General features: G+C 36.3%; 1 long non-coding RNA gene and 1 other non-coding gene across 2 annotated transcripts; one reads left to right on the top strand and one right to left on the bottom strand.

Annotated features, from left to right (window-relative positions):
* The first annotated feature begins 6,660 nt into the window (after window positions 1-6,660).
* Window positions 6,661-6,918, top strand: LOC120782150. Its single transcript, XR_005706228.1, has 2 exons — window positions 6,661-6,699; window positions 6,757-6,918. It is a non-coding gene; the product is annotated as an uncharacterized LOC120782150 (long non-coding RNA).
* A 1,415-nt stretch (window positions 6,919-8,333) lies between these two features.
* LOC120782151 lies at window positions 8,334-8,546 on the bottom strand. Its single transcript, XR_005706229.1, has one exon. It is a non-coding gene; the product is annotated as a small nucleolar RNA U3 (small nucleolar RNA).
* Window positions 8,547-9,514: the final 968 nt, after the last annotated feature.

The raw sequence follows: 9,514 nt of genomic DNA, 5'->3' as shown, positions 1-9,514 counted from the left end.
CTGAGTACAGGGGGTCTAATTAAGATTGTTTGGATTTGCCATTTTTAATTTTTTTAGTTTTATTAAATTTTTACCACTATTTTAGATTGAATATTTATGTTTTTGTTATCACTTCTAGGAAGGGGGGCTTTTTACCCTGGAGGGTCCGGTCAACTCCTGAGTTGGCTACGGAATCGCAGAGTTAAGCAATATTATTTTCAGTTTAGTTTATGTTATTGGCTGTATAAGCCGTATTTTATTTTTAGGTTATTTATATTTACTTACTCTATTGCTAAAACGAGGAATTCTGTTGGGTTCTTGATTTATTATGTAATAATATAAATGCATAAAGTTTTGGTTAATTTAAATCTCTCTCTTTTTTTCGCAAAAACTAAGGCAATATTTACGTTTCTTTATAATTTTTCCATGTAGCTTAATAATTTATTTATTATTAAGAACAATTTTTTTCTCTCTGTTTTTGTTTATTATTAATTATATTTCTTATGCTACTTACACTATATATAGCTTCATTATCCTCGTAACCGATGATTGTGTATTTATCCCTTTCCTTGTTCGAACTGAGGGACCCCTTCTCACACTGTTTTGTTACCTTGGCTATAGGCTTTCGCTGCTATTTCTTGTTGGTATCGTTGGAGCATCCAGGAAGTCTCTCTCCTATCCTTTTCACGCTCTTTTTAAATGTGTTGGTTTTCTTAACACTTACAGTCTTTTTCACGGCGTTTTTATATTTCTTAACAGCACTTGCCCGGACCTTCACGAGAAGGCCGAATAAGCTTTTACCAAAGCTCGGAGCTACCAATTATTGCCGGTTAAATTGAAACGGCTAAAAAAATTTTCATTTTTAGTCAGATGACTGCTTTCTTGTTAATTGTTCTGCTAAGACTAAATTACAATTTCAATTATCAATTATTTATAGCAAAAATTGCTTATGCTAGCACTATTGATTTACAGGGTGGGCCATATCACAATTTAAAATTAAACAAGTATGGAAGGGCTAAGTTCGGGTGTCACCGAACATTTTATACTCTCGCATGATAAAGTGATAATCGAGATTTTGAGAGTATAAAAATGATGCCCTCTGAATTACACGAAAATGTCTGAGAGATTTACCGATATTTTCGGTGAAAAATTAGGTTATGTTAGGTTAGGCACTGAGTTCTTCGTGTTCGATATCAGGGACCTTGAAAAGTTATAGTCCGATCACGACAATTTTTCCACAAGGGATACCTCAGCTCAAATACCGTATTTGTGTAAAGTTTTATTCCGCTATCATCATTGGTTCCTAATGTATATATTATACAGAGAAGGCATCAGATGGAATTCAAAATAGCGTTATATTGGAAGAAGGCGTAGTTGTGAACCGATTTCACCCATATTTCGTACATGTCATCAGGATGTTAAGAAAATATTATATACCGAATTTCATTGAAATCGGTCAGTAGTTCCTGAGATATGGTTTTTGGTCCATAAGTGGGCATCGCCACGCCCATTTTCAATTTTTGAAAAAAGCCTGGGTGCAGCTTTCTTCTGCCATTTCTTTTGTAAAATTTAGTTTTTCTGATGTGTTTTGTTAGTCGGTTAAGGCACTTTTAGTGATTTTCAACATAACCTTTGTATGGGAGGTGGGCATGGTTATAATCCGATTTCTTCCATAACTGTAAATGGAAATGCTTGAAGGAAACGACTCTGTAGAGTTTGGTTGACATAGCTATAGTAGTTTCCGAGATATGTACAAAAAACTTAGTAGGGGGCGGGGCCACGTCCGCTTTTCCAAAAAAATTACGTCCAAATATGCCCCTCCCTAATGCGATTCTTTGTGCCAAATTTCACTTTAATATCTTTATTTATGGCTTAGTTATGACACTTTATAGGTTTTCGGTTTCCATTTTGTGGGCGTGGCAGTGGGGCGATTTTGCCCATCTTCGAACTTAACCTTCTTATGGAGCCAAGGAATACGTGTACCAAGTTTCATCATGATATCTCAATTTTTACTCAAGTTACAGCTTGCACGGACCGACGGACGGACAGACAGACATCCGGATTTCGACTCTACTCGTCGCCCTGATCACTTTGGTATATATAACCCTATATCTGACTCTTTTAGTTTTAGGACTTACAAACAACCGTTATGTGAACAAAACTATAATACTCTTTAGCAACTTTGTTGCGAGAGTATAAAACAGCTCTCCACAGAAAATATCCCAACGGAGTTAAATCGCAGCTTCTGGGAGGCCAATTCACATCACCTCTTTGGCTGATTATGCGATTTTCGAAGATAGGGCGTAAAAGATTGAGTGTAGCGTCTGCTGTATGGCACGTAGCGCCGCCCTGCTGGAACCAAATGTTGTCCAAGGCGATATCGCTCACCATTGACGGTTACGGCGGTTCCTTCTTCATTTTCGAAGAAAAATGGGGCGATGATTTCACCAGACCAAAATCCGCACCATACAGTGATTCGTGCTGGGCGCATTGGCTTCTCGACGATTACGTGCGGGTTTTCTGTGCCCCAAATACGACAATTCTGCTTGTTAACGTAACCATCGAGGTGGAAATGATCCTCGTCCGACAAGATGATTTTTCGGTAAAATTGACCATCCTCAGTCAGAGCGATCTTCAGCTTTTCAGTTTCCAATATTTCCGCAGTTTTCTTCTGGTGAATAGCGACCCATTTCGTAAATTTAAGACTTTTTACTGAATATCTGTTGAAATATAGATAATTGAAATTTAAAACGTTAGATGGCCCACCCTGTACTTATTTGTGTCTCGTTATTCCGCGTGCGCAGGATGCTGATTTGTTAATTGCTCGACAATTATTGCAATGGTTACATTATTGCTCGTCAGCATTAGTTCCTGGCTGTAGTTTATACTGCGCGTGCCGGTTGTTGATTGGTATATTGTTTATCCAGCATTATTCTGTTTATCGCAGTTAACTTTAATGTTGCTAACTTATATACACTTTATTCCTTTTCTTTTATTTTCTTTTGTATGTACATAGGTATCACTGCACTACACACATCATCTACCTGCACTACACGTCATCTGCATATCTTTTCCAGCGTAACGTAATGAAGTAAAGTACATACATATGTATGCCTCTCTCTAACTTCCATCTCTCATCTTTTACTACATAACTTATTGAAGTAAAGTACAAAGCAAAAAAAGTATGCATAATATGTATGTATAAATGATCATAGAATAAGTCTGCGAAATACTTGCTGGTTTCTTCTAACTTTATTGTATTTATGATCGTATTCTGCAAAGGGGCCAGAGTAAAATTGGAAATTTATTGTCTTTAAATCAAAAGGTAAAGAATAGATTTAAAGCGAAACTAATTTGGTTAATAATAAATATATGGTTTTTACAATAAAAGCTTTCAGAGATGCCAAAAGCAAAATCTCAATTATTTAGATCTTCATCAAATAGACGGCAAATTCAGCTAAGACGAAATGAGACGGTCGACGAGAGTGCAAATCGCGTGAGAAGAATGTAAGGTTGCAAATGATGCAGAATAGACAAGGGGCGATTGCTTTCGGCGTTTAACTATAGACAGGATTGTAATTATTTGAACCATTCCCTTTATTCATTGGTCGAATGAATAGCATTTGCAATTTTGTAAAGAAAAGAAAATACAATGGTTGTTTCGCTATGACTTCGTTTGGTGGTAATGAAGTTAGGGAGGGTAATTTCATGTACCAAGCGTTTAAAATACATGGACAAGTTTACCACGTTATTGGGAGTTTACTGCCAGCGCCGAACACAGCACCAAAATTTTTGAAATATATTTTTCATCCGAAGAGGAACAACTTTCTTTACGTCAAAGTGCTACACCAACTCTTCAACATGAGACATTTTGAAATCAATTCAAGAAATTCTTCGAGCAAATAATGTGTATGTTAGAAAGTTTCAAGACGTCTATAGACCGTATGCCCACTAATTCGAATAATTATAAGGTTATAATCCGCGCAGACTAAGCGCCCCGCTAATGAACGTTATGGCCGCGCTGTAATGCTTACGTCTGAATGAGGTCGCAGTATTGATGGTTAACGAAAATTCAGGCCCCGTGATATTATTTTAGATTCTGCGTGACGGCACTCTCCATAGGGTATCAGAACTTCATCGTTCATATGATTCCTTGCAGTACCCTCTTATATATTTTGAATGGTGTGGACGGTTATTGTATTAATAAACTTGTCCAAACAGTGAGGCGCCTATTCCACAAAAAACAATTTCGTGTGTGCAATTTCACGCATATAGAATTATGGTAAGGGAAGATAGCTTTAATGAGATTCATAGGTATGGCTATCTCTTCAACCAATACTGTGTGGACATGGCTGCTAAAATGATTACGGAAAGGCTGAATTTTATACGAGGACATCAAAAGACGTTACGTGCAGAAAATTATATACGCCTAAAAGATGCGGTTAACAAAGATCGCAACCCCGAAAATATTGGCCAGTTGGTAACTTTGCCTTCTTCGTTTACTGGCTCACCTCGATATTTGCATGAACGGACACAAGATGCACTCTTATATGTATGTCCGTCATTATGGTAGACCTGACTTATTTGTAACTTTTACATGTAATCCAGAATAGAGGGATATCAAAATCGAATTGTTTCCAAATCAACGACCATGTGAGCGTCATGACATTGTTTCAAGAATATTCCATATCAAACTACAACAACTCATGAGTATAATTTCGAAAAAAGAAATTTTTGGGAAAGTTAGGTGCCATATGTTTACAGTTGAATGGCAAAACGGAGTCATATTTTAATATGGCTAGCAGACAAAGTTCTACCCGATGAAATGGATCGGATTATATCAGCGGAAATTCCAAATAAAGAAGTAGATCCTTTGCTGTATGATATTGTAACTAAAAATATGATCCACGGTCCATGTGGGTCTAATAACCCATCAGCACCCTGCATGTCGAATGGACGATGCTCAAAAAGATACCCGCGCGAGTTTCTGCAGCATACTCAGACCGGAGAAGACGGATATCCAAAATATAGGCGAAAGTCTCCAGCGGATGGTGGACATACTCATTTACTTGCTCTGGGTACAAAGTCGACAATCGATGGATTATTCCATATTGCCCCGTTCTTTCCAGGTGTTTCTCCGCCCACATCAATGTAAAGTACTGCCATTCTGTGCAAGCAATTAAATACATTTGTAAATATGTCAACAAAGGCAGCGACGCAGCGACCTTTTCTGTTCAGAACAATAAAGACGAGGTGCAAAATTTTTTGAATGGACGATATCTAAGTACATCGGAGGGTATTTGGAGGTTATTGGGATTTTCGGTTCATGAGCGTTTCCCAACAGTTGTACATTTATCTGTTCACTTAGAAAATGGACAAAGAGTTTACTTCACACCGAATAATGTTGAACACGTGCTACAGCAACCACCACAAACAACTTTGACAGCATTTTTTTCCCTTTGTTCCGTTGATAATTTTGCAAAAACTTTGTTGTATTCTGACACATTCTACACCTGGACTAATAACAAATGGCAACGTAGAAAACGTGGACAGAATGTCCTTAATCATCCCGGTATTAAGCGAGATACTGCGTTAGGAAGGGTATACACAATACATCCCTATGACTCAGAGTGCTTCTAGCTTAGACTATTGCTGCATCATGTTCGACAACCGACATCTTTCACTGATTTACGGCGAGTAGATATTCAACTCTATTCAACATATCAGGCGGCTTGCCAAGCACGACAATTGCTACAGGACGATAGCCACTGGAAGAATACATTGTTTGATGCCACCATTTCTGATAGCGCATGCAAAATGCGAGAGCTTTTTGCGATAATGCTTATTTATTGCGAAATTTCTGATTCGGAAGGATTATGGAATTTATTCTGCAAAGATTTATGTGCAGATATTTTACATAATATGCGCGAGAGTGATGACATTTTTAATGATGACAGGACTAATTTTACTTGAGAATTTAGTTTTCTCTTACGGAGAAAAACACCTAAAGGATTTCGGTTTGCCTGAACCAAATCGAAGTAACTCAAACTTAGACCACATTTGTTACACGCGGGAAACAACGTATAGCAAATGAACCAAAGCTAACGTCAGAGCAACGAATAATATACGATAAGATAATTTCAAGTGTGGATAATAATATGGGAAAAGTTTTTTTTATAGACGCGCCAGGAGGGACAGGCAAAACCTGCGTAACTTCACTAATTTTAGCTAAAGTTCGTGGTGAAGGCAAAATTGCTGTTGCAGTTGCTTCTTCAGGTATTGCTGCTACTCTTCTGTGTGGAGGAAGAACTGCTTATTCTACGTTTAAGCTACCACTTAGTTTGTTACCGGAACAAAGGTGTACTTGTTCGATCAAGAAAAATAGCCCTATGGCCGAAATACTTCAGAAAGCATCGCTAATAATATGGGACGAGTGCACAATGTCTCATAAGTGTCATATCGATGCGGTCGATATAACTCTTAAAGATTTAAGATCTTCGCATGCGGCAATGGGTGGAGTTATATTCGTATTCACAGGAGACTTTAGACAAACTCTACCGGTGGTTCCTATGGGTACAAGAGCAGATATTGTTAACGCGTGCATAAAGAAATCGGAATTGTGGTCTCATGTACAAAAATTAAAATTGACTGCCAATATGCGCATAAATCTTTGTGGAGATGGACCATCCAATCGGTTTGCAGAGTTCCTACTTAAAATAGGTAACGGTTGCAAATCTGTCACCAAAGATGGTTATGTAATAATGCCAGATATTGCAGGAACCTGTGTTAGAACAGTTGACCAACTTATTGATAACGTGTATCCAGATATTATTAATTTGCACCACAAGGACTCTAAGTGGTTATATGAGCGAGCTATAATTACTTCGACGAATTCCGCTGCAGACGAAATTAACAAAGCCGTTTGTCAAAGAATATTATCAGAATATAAAATTTACAATTCTTTTGACACAGTGACAGATGAAGGAGACGTTGTTCACTATCCAACGGAGTTTCTTAACTCTCTTAATCCCTCGGGACTACCTCCATTTCAACTAGAACTTAAAATTGGTACGCCCATAATCCTTCTACGAAATATTAAGCCTCCCAATTTATGTAATGACACTCGACTGAAGATAACGCACTTGATGCCTAATATCATTCAAGCAAACATTTTAACCGGACCTACAGCAGGCGAAAGCACAATGATCCCTCGGATACCAATGATACCTACAGATCTTCCATTTAGTTTCAAAAGAAACAGTTCCCCGTTAAGACGTGTTTTGCGATTACCATTAATAAGTCCCAAGGGCAAACAATTAATACTGTTGGCAAACATCTTCGAAACGAAGTATTTTCTCACGGCCAATTATATGTGGCTCTGTCAAGAATTGGTTCCCCGCAAAACCAAACTGTTCTCATTTCTGGCAATGGAAATAAAACAAAAAATGTTGTATTCACTGAAGTTTTTAATAATTAAAATATATCCTTTTTGGTTATTGTTCCAAAATACATCAATTATAGTATACCTTATTTCATATCTTGAATTAATATTTACTCTATACAATCAAATTTATTTTATGTAAGAGTTTTGAATCGTTACCTTTTTGTTATCTATTTTTAATTTTTCTGTAAAAAAGAATTTAATAAACAAATTATTTATAACGTTAATGAATTTAAAAGTGTTTGCATTTAATTCAAACATGGGTAGTAAATATTTCTAAGCCTAACATAAGTTACACAATATACTCATGTATGTGTGTTTACATGTACGAATAAAGGTAGTCTTTTATTTGCATTTTAAACTACATTAAATTCTTTCCAAGACCCTCATCGTTTCAGTTTTAGCGGCGTAAGAAAGTACGCCGGGTATTTGCTAGTTTTAATATAAATATGTACATACATACATGCTATGTATATACTAAGTACATGCTTTGATACCAAATATATACCGATCATATATAAATTATATTGCCGAGTCGGTTGCGCATAGAAATAAACGAATCTGTAGGCGTACATTTCTTTACATTGGAAATAGGATTATAAAGGGTGGGCCATCTAACGTTTTAAATTTGAATTATCTATATTTCGACATTGGAAACGTCAAATACCATTCGGAAAGTGACAGATATTCCGTAAAAAGTCTCAAATTTACGAAATGGGTCTCTTTTCACTAGAAAACAACTGGGAAATATTGAAAAAAAAGGTCAATTTTACCGGAATAATAAAAATATGGTGGATTATTTATTAAATTCACATTTTATAAATTTATTATGCACATTTTATCAAGCAAAGTCCAAATTTACAATTGGATTATGATTATTTGTATAAAAACTTGGAATTTGTTCATTAAAATCACCACTCAGAAGTCGTTTTATCCGTTGTAACCGAGCGATCACCGAAGAAAGATCATTTCTAATATGCCACAAGATTAAATTAGAAATGAAGTTCATAAACCTCACGCTGTCAGATAAAACGATACACCTCCTCATCGCGGCTGCTAATACACTCGATTTGCAAAGAAATTAATGAACACTGACTACAGAAATGATTCTGTGAAATATAGTCTTAACTTTTCAACGACCAACGCAGAGTATTTTAACCAAAAGTCGCAAAAAATAGTTGAGAATTTGCACAAATGAAACAGAAACGAAAGAAAAACAAATAATGCGCAAACATACATATGCGTACACATGTGGATATGTTACCAACCAAAATTTAAACATTGTTTTACAAAAACAACAATTGCTCAAATAGCATAAGCATAGCAAGTGTTCTCTGCTTTTACTCTTCTCTCTCTCTCTCTCGCGTTAATTGTTCAACACTATTCCCTACCGTTGCACCGAAGCTAAATACCCTTCACAGGTTCATTTCTGTTAGTAACTATGTGTTCAGTTTGTATGGAAGCTATATGCTACAGTAATCCGTTCTGAAGTTTTTTTATAGATTACATTGTTGCTTTAGAAAATAATCTATACCAAATTTCGCGAATATATTTTGTCAAATGTGAAATTTTTCATATAAGAACTTGATTCCGATCGTTCAGTTTGTATGGCAGCTATATGTTACTGTTCAGATTTCTGAACAGTTCTTAACGGCTACAATTGTAAATGAGATATTTTTGTAAATCTGTGTAGAAACAGATATCATATTTCAAATATTTATATGCATTATCGCTAAAATATAAAAATACAGTCATAAATATAAATATGTATGTCAAATACCCATTGCAACGCTACATGGTATGGGGTTGTTTCAAGTGCACATGCATATTTGTATTCAATTGCCTAAATGCATACCTTAGGTCAATACGTTATCTTAAGTAAATGTCTTGGATTGTTAATTGTTGAGTGCATACGTATTGCCTATAAATGTGGGAACGAATAAAGGACAGACTAGAAGTGGGCGAACGTACGGCAGTGGTCGGCATTTCTTAGCACAATTGTGCAAACTAACTTCACACGTACGCTTACGCTCTATCGTACTGTCGTTGTCGAGCCAGCAACGAATTAACATACCCTGCAAGAAATATTTTATG

Source organism: Bactrocera tryoni, unplaced genomic scaffold (genome assembly GCF_016617805.1).
Source record: "Bactrocera tryoni isolate S06 unplaced genomic scaffold, CSIRO_BtryS06_freeze2 scaffold_963, whole genome shotgun sequence".
Classification (NCBI taxonomy): Eukaryota; Metazoa; Arthropoda; class Insecta; order Diptera; family Tephritidae; genus Bactrocera; species Bactrocera tryoni.
Note: the sequence above shows the minus strand (reverse complement) of the source record. Positions and strands in the feature narration are given on the sequence as shown.